The 14,486-nt window shown below is 42.3% G+C and overlaps 1 protein-coding gene across 2 annotated transcripts in view; it reads left to right on the plus strand.

Moving 5' to 3' along the window:
• The first annotated feature begins 690 nt into the window (after positions 1-690).
• Positions 691-14,486, plus strand: part of LOC124005881 — a 33,107-nt gene continuing 19,311 nt past the window's right edge. The window contains exon 1 of one of the 2 annotated variants that reach the window (XM_046315514.1): positions 691-825. The gene's annotated coding sequence lies outside the window, so the exon portion shown is untranslated. Of the gene's footprint in view, positions 826-5,949; positions 6,086-14,486 lie in introns of those variants that run through there. The other variant, XM_046315513.1, reaches the window with a different exon arrangement.

Consider the following 14,486-nt stretch of genomic DNA (forward strand, 5'->3'; position numbering starts at 1 on the left):
AGGGAGGCTAGCACTGGAGTAAAATGATCAAATGTTTTGGTTCTAGTCAGGATTCTAGCAGCCGTATTTAGCACTAACTGAAGATTATTTAGTGCTTTATCTGGGTAGCCGGAAAGTAGAGCATTGCAGTAGTCTAACCTAGAAGTTACAAAAGCATGGATTAATTTTTATGCATAATGTTTGGACAGAAAGATTCAGATTTTTGCAATGTTACGTAGATGGAAGAAAGCTGTCCTTGAAACAGTCTTGATATGTTCGTCAAAAGAGAGATCAGGGTCCAGAGTAACGCCGATGTCCTTCACAGTTTTATTTGAGACGACTGTACAACTCTTTGTTTCTTGGGACCTAGAACAAGCATCTCTGTTTTGTACTTCTCCACAACTTGATCCCTGACCTCTTTGGAGAGCTCATTGGTCTTCATGGTGCCACTTGCTTGGTGGCCCTCCATGCTTAGTAGTGTTGCAAACCTTGCAGGTCTTTCAGAACAGGTGTATATATCCTGAGATCATGTGACAGATCATGTGACATTTAGATTGCGCACAGGTGGACTTTATTTAACTAATTATGTGACTTATGAAAGTAATTGGTTGCACCAGATCTTATTTAGGGGCTTCATAGCAAAGGGGTGAATAATATGCACACACCACTTTTCCGCTTTTTTGTGTGTATGTCTATTACATGAAATCCACATAAAAATTCATTTAAATCATAGGTTGTAATGCAACAAAATAGGAAAAACACCAAGGGTGATGAATACTTTTGCAAGGCACTGTAGCTCCGCAGGATTGAGGGAACTACGTTGAAACGCCTCAGTCTCCATAGCAGGTAAGTGTAAAATGTACTGTGTTTTCAGTAAAGTTGAGGCTTCTACCTGTAATAGTACCTAAGTAATTGAAACTGCTGAACTTCTACCTGTTCACAATTGAGGGTCAGCTGTGGTAATGAAAACATGCTTTCTCCACACAGGGATTTGCAATGTTTCATAATGTATTTTTTGTGTCTTATGTGAATTATGTATAACTCTTTATTTGTTGTTACATGTCTATTACGCATTTATTACCAATTTGTCATGCATCTTTATTCTATGTTTCCAGCCCCTATGCTGATGATCACCCATTTACCATGTCTACTACTAGTTTCCAAATATAGCTTCAATCTCTAGCTACAGTGCCTTCAGAAAGTATTCATACCCCTTGAGTTATTTAACATTTCTTGTTAGAGCCTGAATTAAAAATGTATTTAATATTTTTTTTTCACCCATCTACACAGAATACCTACGATTTTTTGTTGTTGATATTTTTGCTATTTTCTTGAAAATGAAATACAGAAATATCTCATTTACATAAGTATTCACACCCCTTGGTGAATACTTTGTAGAAGCAGCGATTACAGCTGTGAATCTTTCTGGGTAAGAGTAGATTGTGCATCATTTGTCCATTATTCTTTTTTAAATTCTTCAAGCTCTTTCAATTTGGTTGTTTGTTTATTGCTAGACATCCAACATCCATCAGGTCTTGCCAAAGTTTATGTAGACTGGGCTCCTGAATGGCGCTGCGGTCAAAGGCACTGCATCTCAGTGCAAGAGATTGAATCCAGGCTGTATCACACCTGGCCGTGCTTTGGAGTCCCATAGGGACGGGGTAGGCCGTCATTGTAAATACGAATTTGTTCTTAACTGACCTGCCTAGTAAAATAAAGGTTAAATAAAAATAAAACATTTAACAAGTAGATTTAAGTCCAAATTGTAACTAGGCCCTTCAGGAACATTCACAGTTGTCTTGGTAAGCATCTCCAGTGTAGATTTGGACTTATGTTTTAGGTTATTGTTTTAGGTGAATTAATTTCCCAGTGTCTGGTGGAAAACAGACCAAAGAAGGTTTTCCTCTAGGATTTTTCCTATGCTTAGCTCCATTACATGTATTTTCTATCCTGAAAAACTCCCTACTCCCTAAGCATACGCATAACATGATGCAGCAACCACTATGCCTGAAAATATGGAGAGTAGTACTCAGTAATGTGTCGCATTGGATTTGCCCCAAGCATAACTATTTTAATTCAGGACAAAAATGTAATTGTTTTGACACATTTTTTTTCAGTATTACTTTAGGATGCATGTTTAGTAATATTTTTATTCTGTTATTTTGGTTAGTATTGTGGAATAACTACAATATCGTTGATCCGTCCTCAGTTTTCTCTTATCACAGCAATTAAACTCTGCAACTGTTTTAAAGTCGCCATTGGCCTCGTGGTAAAATCCCTGAGTGTTTTCCTTCCTCTCCGGCAACTGGGTTAGGAAGAACTCCTGTATCTTTGTTTGGAAAGGGTGTATTGATACACCACCCAAAGTGTTATTAATAACTTGCTCAAAGGGATATTCAATGTATTTTTTTTATCATCTATCTTCCAATAGGTGCCATTCTTTGTGAGGCATTGGAAAAACTCCATTGTCTTTGTGATTGAACCTCTGTTTGAAATTCCCTGCTCGACTGAGGGACCTTACAGATAATTGTTTGTGTGGGGTACAGAGATGAGGTAGTCCTTCAAAAATCATGTTAAACACGGTTATTGCACAGTGTGTTCAAGCAACTTATTGTGAGTTATAAAGCAAATCTTTACTCCTGAACTTATTTAGGTTTGACACAACAAAGGGGTTGAAAACTTATTGAATCAAGACATTTCATTTTTTATTATTTTTTATTAATTAGCATATATATAAATAATATAATTCCACTTCGACATTATGTGATATTGTGTGTAGGCCAGTTTTAAAAAATCTAAATTTCATCAATTTTAAGTTCAGGCTGTAACACAACAAAATCTGGAAAAGGTCAAGAGGTGTGAATACTTTCTGATGCCACTGATATCTCCAGGAGGGATAAGTACAATTGTTGTCTTGATCAGTTGTTGTCTAGTTCTGCCTTTTTGCTACTACTTCAATGACCTGAAAGCAAGTCAGTTAAGAACAAATTCTTATTTGCAATGACGGCCTACACTGGCCAAACCCGGGCCAATTGTGAGCCTCCCTACGGGACTCCCAATCATGGCCTGTTGTGATACAGCCTGGATTCGAGGGTGTCTGTAGTGACACCTCTAGCACTGAGATGCAGTGCCTAGGAACGCTACACCACTCGGGAGCCCAATGTAGCAAGAGGGCAACATTTGATTAATGTCGTAGTTTTCAACCTATATGATCTAGTACACAATAAAAGTATAATAAATAAAAACATTTAAAAAAAATTGGGGGGGGGAAAGTATAATAAATAAAAACATTAAAAAAAATTTTGGGGGGAAAGTATTTTCATACTTTATAATATGTCCATATGTAGTAATAAAATGTTTTAAAAACATCTACCCTAAATATTCCAACCTTCTTTATTACTTTACCAAATTTATCATTACATTTGTATGTCAAAATCTGTGAACATCTAAATCAACATCCTCAAGGGGATCAAATGAAGGGTTTGATAAGGGATCGATTTTGCCGTAATGTAAAAATAAAGAAAAGCCCTTTAATTAGGCGTGTCCAAACTTTTGACTGGAACTGTGTGTGTGTATATATATATATATATATATATATATATATATATATATATATATATATATATATATATATATACTGCTCAAAAAAATAAAGGGAACTCTTAAACAACACAATGTAACTCCAAGTCAATCACACTTCTGTGAAATCAAACTGTCCACTTAGGAAGCAACACGGATTGACAGTAGATTTCACATGCTGTTGTGCAAATGGAATAGACAACAGGTGGAAATTATAGACAATTAGCAAGACACCCCCAATAAAGGAGTGGTTCTGCAGGTGGTGACCACAGACCACTCCTCAGTTCCTATGCTTCCTGGCTGATGTTTTGGTCACTTTTGAATGCTGGCGGTGCTTTCACTCTAGTGGTAGCATGAGACGGAGTATACAACCCACACAAGTGGCTCAGGTAGTGCAGCTCATCCAGGATGGCACATTAATGCGAGCTGTGGCAAGAAGGTTTGCTGTGTCTGTCAGCGTAGTGTCCAGAGCATGGAGGCGCTACCAGGAGACAGGCCAGTACATCAGGAGACGTGGAGGAGGCCGTAGGAGAGCAACAACCCAGCAGCAGGACCGCTACCTCCACCTTTGTGCAAGGAGGAGCAGGAGGAGTACTGCCAGAGTCCTGACAAATGACCTCCAGCAGGCCACAAATGTGCATGTGTCTGCTCAAACGGTCAGAAACAGACTCCATGAGGGTGGTATGAGAGCCCGACGTCCACAGGTGGGGATTGTGCTTACAGCCCAACACCGTGCAGGACGTTTGGTATTTGCCAGAGAACACCAAGATTGGCAAATTTGCCACTGGCGCCCTGTGCTCTTCACAGATGAAAGCAGGTTCACACTGAGTCTGAGGACGCCGTGGAGAACGTTCTGCTGCCTGCAACATCCTCTAGCATGACCGGTTTGGAGGTGGGTCAGTCATGGTGTGGGGTGGCATTTCTTTGAGGGGCCGCACAGCCCTCCATGTGCTCGCCAGAGGTAGCCTGACTGCAATTAGGTACCAAGATGAGATCCTCAGACCCCTTGTGAGACCATATGCTGGTATGGTTGGCCCTGGGTTCCTCCTAATGCAAGACAAGGCTAGACCTTATGTGGCTGGAGTGTGTCAGCAGTTCCTGCAAGAGGAAGGCATTGATGCTATGGACTGGCCCGCCTGTTCCCCAGACCTGAATCCAATTGAGCACATCTGGGACATCATGTATCGCTCCATCCACCAACGCCACGTTGCACCACAGACTGTCCAGGAGTTGTCGGATGCTTTAGTCCAGGTCTGGGAGGAGATCCCTCAGGAGACCATCCGCCACCTCAGCAGGAGCATGCCCAGGCGTTGTAGGGAGGTCATACAGGCACGTGGAGGCCACACACACTACTGAGCCTCATTTTGACTTGTTTTAAGGACATTACAGCAAAGTTGGATCAGCCTGTAGTGTGGTTTTCCACTTTAATTTTGAGTGTGACTCCAAATCCAAACCTCCATGGGTTGATAAATTTGAATTCCATTGATATTTTTTGTTTGATTTTGTTGTCAGCACATTCAACTATGTAAAGTATAAAGTATTTAATAAGAATATTTCATTCATTCAGATCTAGGATGTGTTATTTTAGTGTTCCCTTTATTTTTGTGTGCAGTGTATATATACACACACACACACACATGGATATATGCACCAATTTGTAAGTCGCTCTGGATAAGAGCGTCTGCTAAATGACTTAAATGTAAATGTAAATGTAATGAATAATGGACAGTTGAAATGAGACTGCTAAGTTACATGGTTGAAGAGATAATTCTATTTTACAGTTTCATATATTTATATTAATCGTGTAACTGCTTTATGGGAAAACCAAAGGGTGTGCAATGTGTGTCCGTAACCTTTGAACAAAAAAAGTTGGCTTAAGGTGCCTAGGTCATGTGATCAAAGATTTATTAAAATTCTAAGTACAAAATGTAACTAATGAAGTAAGATAAAATACCATTAAACCATTTCTCAGCAAACCAAAGGGTGTGTGATATGTGTCTCTATCCTGTGAATAGGCTGCATCACATCCGGCCTTGATTGGGAGTCCCATAGGGTGGCGCACAATTGGCCCAGCATCGTCCGGGTTTGGCCTTCATTGTAAAATAAGACTTTGTTCTTAAATGGCTTGCCTTGTTAAATAAAGGTTAATCAAAAAATATATATAATAATATTCCAAAGTTGGTTTGAGGTGTCTAGGTCACATGGTCAAAGAGCTATTGAACTTTAAATTATTTATAAATTCAACTTATCTCTCTGTGTCAGGAATAATGGACCGTTGAAATTAGATTGCTAAGTCCAATTTGTAAATCGCTCTGGATAAGAGCGTCTGCTAAATGACTTAAATGTAAATGTAAATGTAAGTCACATTTTAAATTTTAATATTGTGATTATGCAGTTTGTTGATGATCCCTAACTAGTTACGTTGACTGCATCAGGCTGCCTTTAATTATGAAACTAGTTGGAATCGGACAAATAAGACCTGTGTAACGCTGTACACTTTTTACAGCCATAAAGAGCCTAATTTAAGGTATGTAGTAGAAATCGTTCGTGAGCTATTGAAGTTTGAAGGTCTGAATGTCTGTGGAATCTCAAACTACCATGGTTCATTACTGTACCTTATCATTTGGTTAGCTAGGAAGACATGTGAATCGCTTTGCTAGCTAGTTAGCTATGCTGAACTTGAACGAAGGTCTTATTTGCATGTCTTATTTGTCAAATTGGCGAGCAGGCAAGTTCCCATTCAGATGTCATTATCTATTAGTGCAATTTTGACGGCCAACTACAAGCTGTTCCCTCGTTTGATTTTTAGCTTATCTTGCTCTAGCTCAGTGATTCCCAAATGTTTTATAGTTCCGTACCACCTCAAACATTCAACCTCCAGCTGCGTACCCCCTCTAGCACCAGGGTCAACGCACTCTCAAATGTCGTTTTTTTTGCCATCATTGTCAGCCTGCAACACACACACAATAGATACATTTCTTAAACATAAGAATGTGTGTGAGTTTGTCACAACCCAGCTCGTGGGAAGTGACAAAGCTCTTATACGACCAGGGCACAAATAATAATAATCAATGATGTTGCTCATAATTTAGCCATCTTACATATAAAACTTTATTTGTTTATTGAAAATTATGAATGACTCACCATAGGTTAATGAGAAGGGTGTGCTTGAAAGGATGCACATAACTCTGCAATGTTGGGTTGTATTGGAGAGAGTCTGTTATAAATAATTTTCCACACAGTCTGTGCCTGTATTTAGTTTTCATGCTAGTGAGGGCCAAGAATCCACTCTCACATAGGTATGTGGTTGCAAAGCGCATCAGTGTCTTAACAGTGGATTTACCAAGGCAGGATAGTCTGTGTGCAGCCCAATCCAGAAATCTGTCAGTGGCTTCTGATTAAATTAAATTTTCACAGAACCGCTTGTTGCAATTTCGATGAGGCTCTCTTGTTAAGATATCGGTCAATGGACTGGAGGCAGGGCATGAAAGGGATAACGAATCCAGTTGTTTGTGTCATTCTTTTCGGGAAAGTACCTGCGTAATTGCGCACCCAACTCACTCAGGTGCTTCGCTATATCACATTTGACATTGTCCGTAAGCTTCAGTTCATTTGCACACAAAAAAATCATACAATGATGGAATGACCTGTGTGTTGTTTTTGTTAATGCAGACAGAGTAGAGCTCCAACTTCTTAATCATAGCCTCAATTTTGTCCCGCACATTGAATATAGTTGCGGGGGGTCCCTAGATTCCTAGATTCAGATAATTCAGGTAGGCCAGTCGTGTGAGAAACTAGTCATCATGCAAGCGATCAGACAAGTGAAAATGATGGTCAGTAAAGAAAACGTGTCAGTACTTTGCCCCTTGATAACCAGCGCACTTCTGTAGGTTGTAAAAGCGTTACATGGTCGCTGCCCATATTATTGCATAGTGCAGAAAATACACAAGTTCAGGGGCTTTTCTTTAACAACTGTAGTGTAGTGTCCACAACGTCTTTCAAGCTGTCAGGCATTCCTTAGGCAGCAAGAGCCTCTCGGTGGACGATGCAGTGTACCCAAGTTGTGTCGGGAGCAACTGCGTGCACGCGTGTTACCACTCCACTATGTCTCCGTGTCATGACTTTTGCCTCATCAGTGTAGATACCAAAACACCTTGACTGCCAAAGTCCATTTGATGTCACAAAGCTGTCCTGTACTTGAAAAGATCCTCTTCTGTTGTCCTGGTTTGCAGAAGATGATGTCTTCCTTAATTGACTCCCCCCCCCACCCTAAACATAAAGGACATTACATTTTTTTTTATTTTTTACATTTAAGTCATTTAGCAGACGCTCTTATCCAGAGCGACTTACAAATTGGTGCATTCACCTTATGACATCCAGTGGAACAACCAATTTACAATAGTGCATCTAAATATTTTAAGGGGGAGGGAGGGGGGGTGAGAAGGATTACTTTATCCTATCCTAGGTATTCCTTAAAGAGGTGGGGTTTCAGGTGTCTCCGGAAGGTGGTGATTGACTCCGCTGTCCTGGCGTCGTGAGGGAGTTTGTTCCACCATTGGGGAGCCAGAGCAGCGAACAGTTTTGACTGAGCTGAGCGGGAACTGTACTTCCTCAGTGGTAGGGAGGCGAGCAGGCCAGAGGTGGATGAACGCAGTGCCCTTATTTGGGTGTAGGGCCTGATCAGAGCCTGGAGGTACTGAGGTGCCGTTCCCCTCACAGCTCCGTAGGCAAGCACCATGGTCTTGTAGCGGATGCGAGCTTCAACTGGAAGCCAGTGGAGAGAGCGGAGGAGCGGGGTGACGTGAGAGAACTTGGGAAGGTTGAACACTAGACAGGCTGCGGCGTTCTGGATGAGTTGTAGGGGTTTAATGGCACAGGCAGGGAGCCCAGCCAACAGCGAGTTGCAGTAATCCAGACGGGAGATGACAAGTGCCTGGATTAGGACCTGCGCCATATATACCAGGAGATGTGCCAAGCCCGGAACGTCTGTTGACTCATCCAACTGTAACGCATAGAATTCACTGGCTTGTATGCAAAGCAGTAATTGTTTCAAAACATATCCTGCCATGTCACTGATGCGTTGTGAAACTGTGTTGTTTGAAGGCATTGTCTGTATAGTTTTTGGGGCCTTTTCCCCCAGCATTGTCCCAGCCATATCTGCGGCAGAATTAAGTCCTACACAATAGTATGGGCTTGTCCAAGCCACTCTGTAGCTCACCATATAAGACGCTTCTAGCTCCTTATTAATGGTATCTGTTGCTTTTATACATGTCTTACTACTCGAAAGTCGTCTAAATTCTCGCTCAAAAACTCCCTTGGCTTATTTTTCAAATGGCCGGTAGCAGAACTACCAGTAGAGGTGGTATGTGTCTCTATGGACGCGGGCCTTACTTTTTTAACCATTTATTCCTTTTGCTGAAATAATTGATGAGCAGCTGCTACGTTTGGCTTCATACAGACCCTTAGTGGAATTCAAATTTTATTAGTCACATGCGCCAAATACAACAGTACAGTGAAATGCTTACTTACGAGCCACTAACCAACAATGCAGTTTTAAAAGCTACAGATAGGAATAAGAAATTAAAGGAACAAGTGAATTAAAAAGCAGCAGTAAAATAACAATAGCGAGACTATATACAGGGGGGTACCGGTAAAGGATCAATGTGCGGTGGCACCGGTTAGTTGAGGTAATATGTACATGAAGGTAGTCATTAAAGTGATAATTCATAAATGATAACAGAGAGTAGCAGCAGTGTTTAAGGGGGGGGGATGCAAATAGTCTGGGTAGCAATTAGGTGTTCAGGAGTCTTATGGCTTGGGGGTAGAAGCTGTTTAGAAGCTTCTTGGACCTAGACTTGGCGCTCCGGTACCTATTTCCATGCGGTAGCAGAGAGAACAGTCTATGACTAGGGTGGCATAGTCTTTGACAAATTTTAGGGCCTGACACCGCCTGGTATAGAGGTCCTGGATGGCAGGGAGCTTGGCCCTAGTGATGTACTGGGCCGTTCGCACTACCCTTTGTAGTGCCTTGCGGTCAGAGGCCGAGCAGTTGCCATACCAGGCAGTGATGCAACCAGTCAGGAAGCTCTCGAAGGTGCAGCTGTAGAACCTTTTGAGGATCTGAGGACACATGCCACATATTTTCAGTCTACTGAGGGGGAATAGGTTTTGTCGTGCCCTCTTCATGACTGTCTTGGTGTTATTGGACCATGTTTGTTTGTTTGTTTGTTTGTTGGTGATGTGGACACCAAGGAACTTGAAGCTCTCAACCTGCTCCACTGCAGCCCCTTCGATGAGAATGGGGGTGTGCTCGGTCCTCTTTCCAGTAGTCCACAATCATCTCCTTTTTCTTGATCACGTTGAGGGAGAGGTTGTTGTCCTGGCACCACATGGCCAGGTCTCTGACCTCCTCCCTATAGGCTGTCTCGTCGTTGTCGGTGATCAGGCCTACGACTGTTGTGTCATCAGCAAACTTAATGATGGTGTTGGAGTCGTACCTGGCCGTGCACCCCTGAGGGTGTGTGGTGGATATGTTGTTACCTACACTTACCACCTGGGGGCAGCCTGTCAGGAAGTCCAGGACTCGGTTGCAGAGGGAGGTGTTTAGTCCCAGGGTCCTTAGCTTATTGATGAGCTTTGAGGGCACTATGGTGTTGAATGCTGAGCAGTCGTCAATGAATAGCATTCTCACATAGGTGTTCATTTGTCCAGGTGGGAATGGGCAGTGTAGAGTGCAATCGAGATTGCATCATCTGTCGATCTGTTGTGGCTGTATGCAAATTGGAATGGGTCTAGGGTTTCTGGGACAATGGTGTTGATGTGAGCCATGACCAGCCTTTCAAAACACTTCATGCCTGCAGACGTGAGTGCTACGGGTCGGTAGTCATTTAGGCAGGTTACTTTGTGTTCTTGGACACAGGCACTATGATGGTCTGCTTAAAACATGTTGGTTTTACAGACTTGGACAGGGAGAGGTTGAAAATGTCAGTGAATACACTTGCCAGTTGGTCAGCGCATGCTCACAGTACACGTCCTGGTAATCCGTCTGGCCCTGCGGCCTTGTAAATGAATGTTGACCTGTTTAAAGGTCTTACTTACATCGGCTGCGGAGACCGTGATCACAGTCTTCCGGAACAGCTGGCGCTCTCGTACATGTGTCAGTGCCATTTGCCTCTAAACAGTTCAGCTTGTCCGGTAGACTCATGTCACTGGGCAGCTCTCAGCTTTGCTTCCCTTTGTAGTCTGTAATGGTTTGCAAGTCCTGGCACATCTGAAGAGCGTCAGAACCGGTGTAGTATGATTCGATCTTAGTCCTGTATTGATGCTTTGCCTGTTTGATGGTTCGTCGGAGGGCATAGTGGGATGTCTTATAAGCTTGCGGGATAGAGTCCCGCTCCTTGAAAGCGGCAGCTCTAGCCTTTAGCTCAGTGCGGATGTTGCCTGTAATCCATGGCTTCTGGTTGGGGTATACGGTCACTGTGGGGTCGACGTCATCAATGCACTTTTTGATGAAGCCAAAGACTGATGTGGTGTTCTCCTCAATGCCATCGGATGAATCCCGGAACATATTCCAGTCTGTGCTAGTAAAACAGTCCTGTAGTTTAGCATCTGCTTCGTCTGACCACTTATTTATTGATCTCGTCACTGGTGCTTCCTGCTTTAATTTTTGCTTGGAAGCAGGAATCAGGAGGATAGAATTATGGTCAGATTTGCCAAATGGAAGGCGAGGGACAGCTTTGTAGGCGTCTCTGTGTTATGGAGTAAAGGTGGTCCAGAGCTTTTTTTTTTTCTTCTTCTCCTTCTAGTTGCACATTTAACATGCTGATAGAAATTTGGTAAAATGGATATGTTTCCCTGCATTAAAGTCCCCAGCTACTAGGAGCCGCCTCAGCGTGAGCGTTTTCTTGTTTGCTTATGGCGGATTACAGCTCATTCAATGCGTTCTTAGTGTCAGCCTCTGACTGTGATGGTATGTAAAACAGCTATGGAAATCGGTAATTAAAAAAATATATAAATATATTATATATTATTATATATATTTTTTACACCTTTATTTAACTAGACAAGTCAGTTAAGAACACATTCTTATTTTCAATGACGGCCTAGGAACGGTGGGTTAACTGACTTGTTCAGGGGCAGAACGACAGATTTTTACCTTGTCAGCTCGGTGATTCGTTTTTGCAACCTTCCGGTTACTAGTCCAATTCTCTATCCACCTGCCTTACATTGCACTCTACGAGGAGCGTGTGTGGCAGGCTGACTACCTGTTACGTGAGGGTAGCAAGAAGCCATGGTAAGTTGCTAGCTAGTATTAAACTTATAAAAAACAATCAATCTTCACATAATAAGTAGTTAACTACACATGGTTGATGATATTACTAGTTTATCTATAATCGATGCGGTGCCTGTTAATTTCTCATCGAATCACAGCCTACTTTGCCAAACGGGTGATGATTTAGCACTGTCGTTGCACCAAACCTAACCATAAATATCAATGCCTTTCTTTTAAAAACAATTATCAAGTATATATTTTTAAACCTGCATATTTATTTAATATTGCCTGCTAACATGAAGTTCTTATAATTAGGGAAATTGTGTCAATTCTCTTGCGTTCCGTGCACGTAGTCAGGGTATATGCAGCAGTTTGGGCCGCCTTGCTCGTTGCGAACTGGGTGAAGTCCAATTTTTCCTAACAAAGGCCGTAATTAATTTGCCAGAATTGTACATAATTATGACATAACATTGAAGGTTGTACAATGTAACAGCAAAATTTAGACTTAGGGATGCCACCCGTTAGATAAAATATGGAACGGTTCCGTATTTCACTGAAAGAATAAACGTTTTGTTTTCGAAATGATAGTTTCCGGATTCGACCATATTAATGACCAAAGGCTCGTATTTCTGTGTGTTATTGTGTCATAATTAAGTCTATGATTTGATATTTGATAGAGCAGTCTGACTGAGTGATGGTAGGCAGCAGCAGGCTCGTACACATTCATTTAAACAGCACTTTCGTGCGTTTTGCCAGCAGCTCTTCGCAATGCTTCAAGCATTGAGCTGTTTATGACTTCAAGCCTATCAACTCCCGAGATTAGGCTGTTGTAACCGACTGAAACGCTATTAGCTAGCCATTTCACATCGGTGACGTCACTCGCTCTATATGCAAATATGCTGAATTCCATTCAGGTGTATTTTATGGCTTTTGGCAAATGCTTTCTAATGATCTAAAGTCCCTCTGTTGATATATGCCTGCAAAAACACAGTCCAGTTCAAAGTCAAGGATGGAAGGTCCATGTATAAAATGTCTTATTTGGATATAACTTAGGCCTCTAATGGTACATGGGTCTGTGTAAAGTCTGGTCCTAGACAAGGCTGAGATGTCTTATTTCCTGCAGTGTCTATTTGTTGTCCAATTGCACAGACATTTTCCCACATAGATTTTTCACAAATGCCTTACTCAGGGTTTCCCAAACTCTGTGCACATTTTAGTTATTTGCCCTGGCACTACATGGCTGATTCAAATAATCAACTAATCATCAAGCTTTGGTAATTTGAATCAGCTGTGTAGTGTTAGGCCAAATATCTAAATGTGCAGCTCTTGGGGTACTGAGGTCCTAGTTTGGTAAACCGTGCTCTATTTAATTCCCAAACATTTTTATGAAAGTATAAAAATGTGAAGTGCTCACTTGTTAGAAAAAAAGGTGTCATTCTTCCTGGGTGTGCGTACAGATTTGAATAAGATTTTATGTTGTTAAAATGCTGTCAGTTCCACTTTAAATTAAAAGTAAAAAAACTACTAATATATAAACTCAGCAAAAAAAGAAATGTCCTCACTGTCAACTGCGTTTATTTTCAATGAACTTAACATGTGTAAATATTTGTATGAACATTACAAGATTCAACAACTGAGACATAAACTGAACAACTTCCACAGACATGTGACTAACATAAATTGAATAATGTGTCCCTGAACAAAGGGCGGTCAAAATCAAAAGTAACAGTCAGTATCTGGTGTGGCCACCAGCTGCATTAACTACTGCAGTGCATGTCCTCCTCATGGACTGCACCAAATTAGCCAGTTCTTGCTGTGAGATGTTACCCCACACTTCCACCAAGGCACCTGCAAGTTCCCGGACATTTCTGGGGGGAATGGCCCTAGCCCTCACCCTCCAATATAACAGGTCTCAAGCGTGCTCAATGGGATTGAGATCCAGGCTCTTCGCTGGCCATGGCGGAACTCTGACATTCCTGTCTTGCAGGAAATCACGCACAGAATGAGCAGTATGGCTGGTGGCTTTGTCATACTGGAGGGTCATGTCAGGATGAGCCTGCAGGAAGAGTACCACATGAGGGAGGAGGATGTCTTCCCTGTAACGCATAGCGTTGAGATTGCTTGCAATGACAACGAGCTCAGTCCGATGATGCTGTGACACACCGCCCCAGACCCCCATGACGGACCCTCCCCCTCCAAATCAATCATGCTCCAGAGTACAGGCCTCGGTGTAACACTCATTCCTTTGATGATAAATGCGAATCCGACCATCAATCCTGGTGGGACAAAACTGCGACTCGTCAGTGAAGACTACTTTTTTTGCCAGTCCTGTCTGGTCCAGCGACGGTGAGTTTGTGCTCAACGTTGTTGCCTGTGATGTCTGGTGAGGACCTGCCTTACAACAGGCCTACAAGCCCAGCCTCTCGCGGACAGTCTGAGCACTGATGGAGGGATTGTGTGTTCCTGGTGTAACTCGGCAGTTGTTGTCGGTGGTTGCCATGTTCGGTTGTACCGATCCTGTGCAGGTGTTGTTACACGTGGTTTGCCACTGCGAGGACGATCAGCTGTCTGTCCTGTCTCCCTGTAGCTCTGTCTTAGGCGTCTCAGTACAGACATGGCAATTTATTGACCTGGCCACATCTTCAGTCCTCATGCC

The sequence above is a fragment of the Oncorhynchus gorbuscha genome, linkage group LG19 (genome assembly GCF_021184085.1).
Source record: "Oncorhynchus gorbuscha isolate QuinsamMale2020 ecotype Even-year linkage group LG19, OgorEven_v1.0, whole genome shotgun sequence".
Classification (NCBI taxonomy): domain Eukaryota; kingdom Metazoa; phylum Chordata; class Actinopteri; order Salmoniformes; family Salmonidae; genus Oncorhynchus; species Oncorhynchus gorbuscha.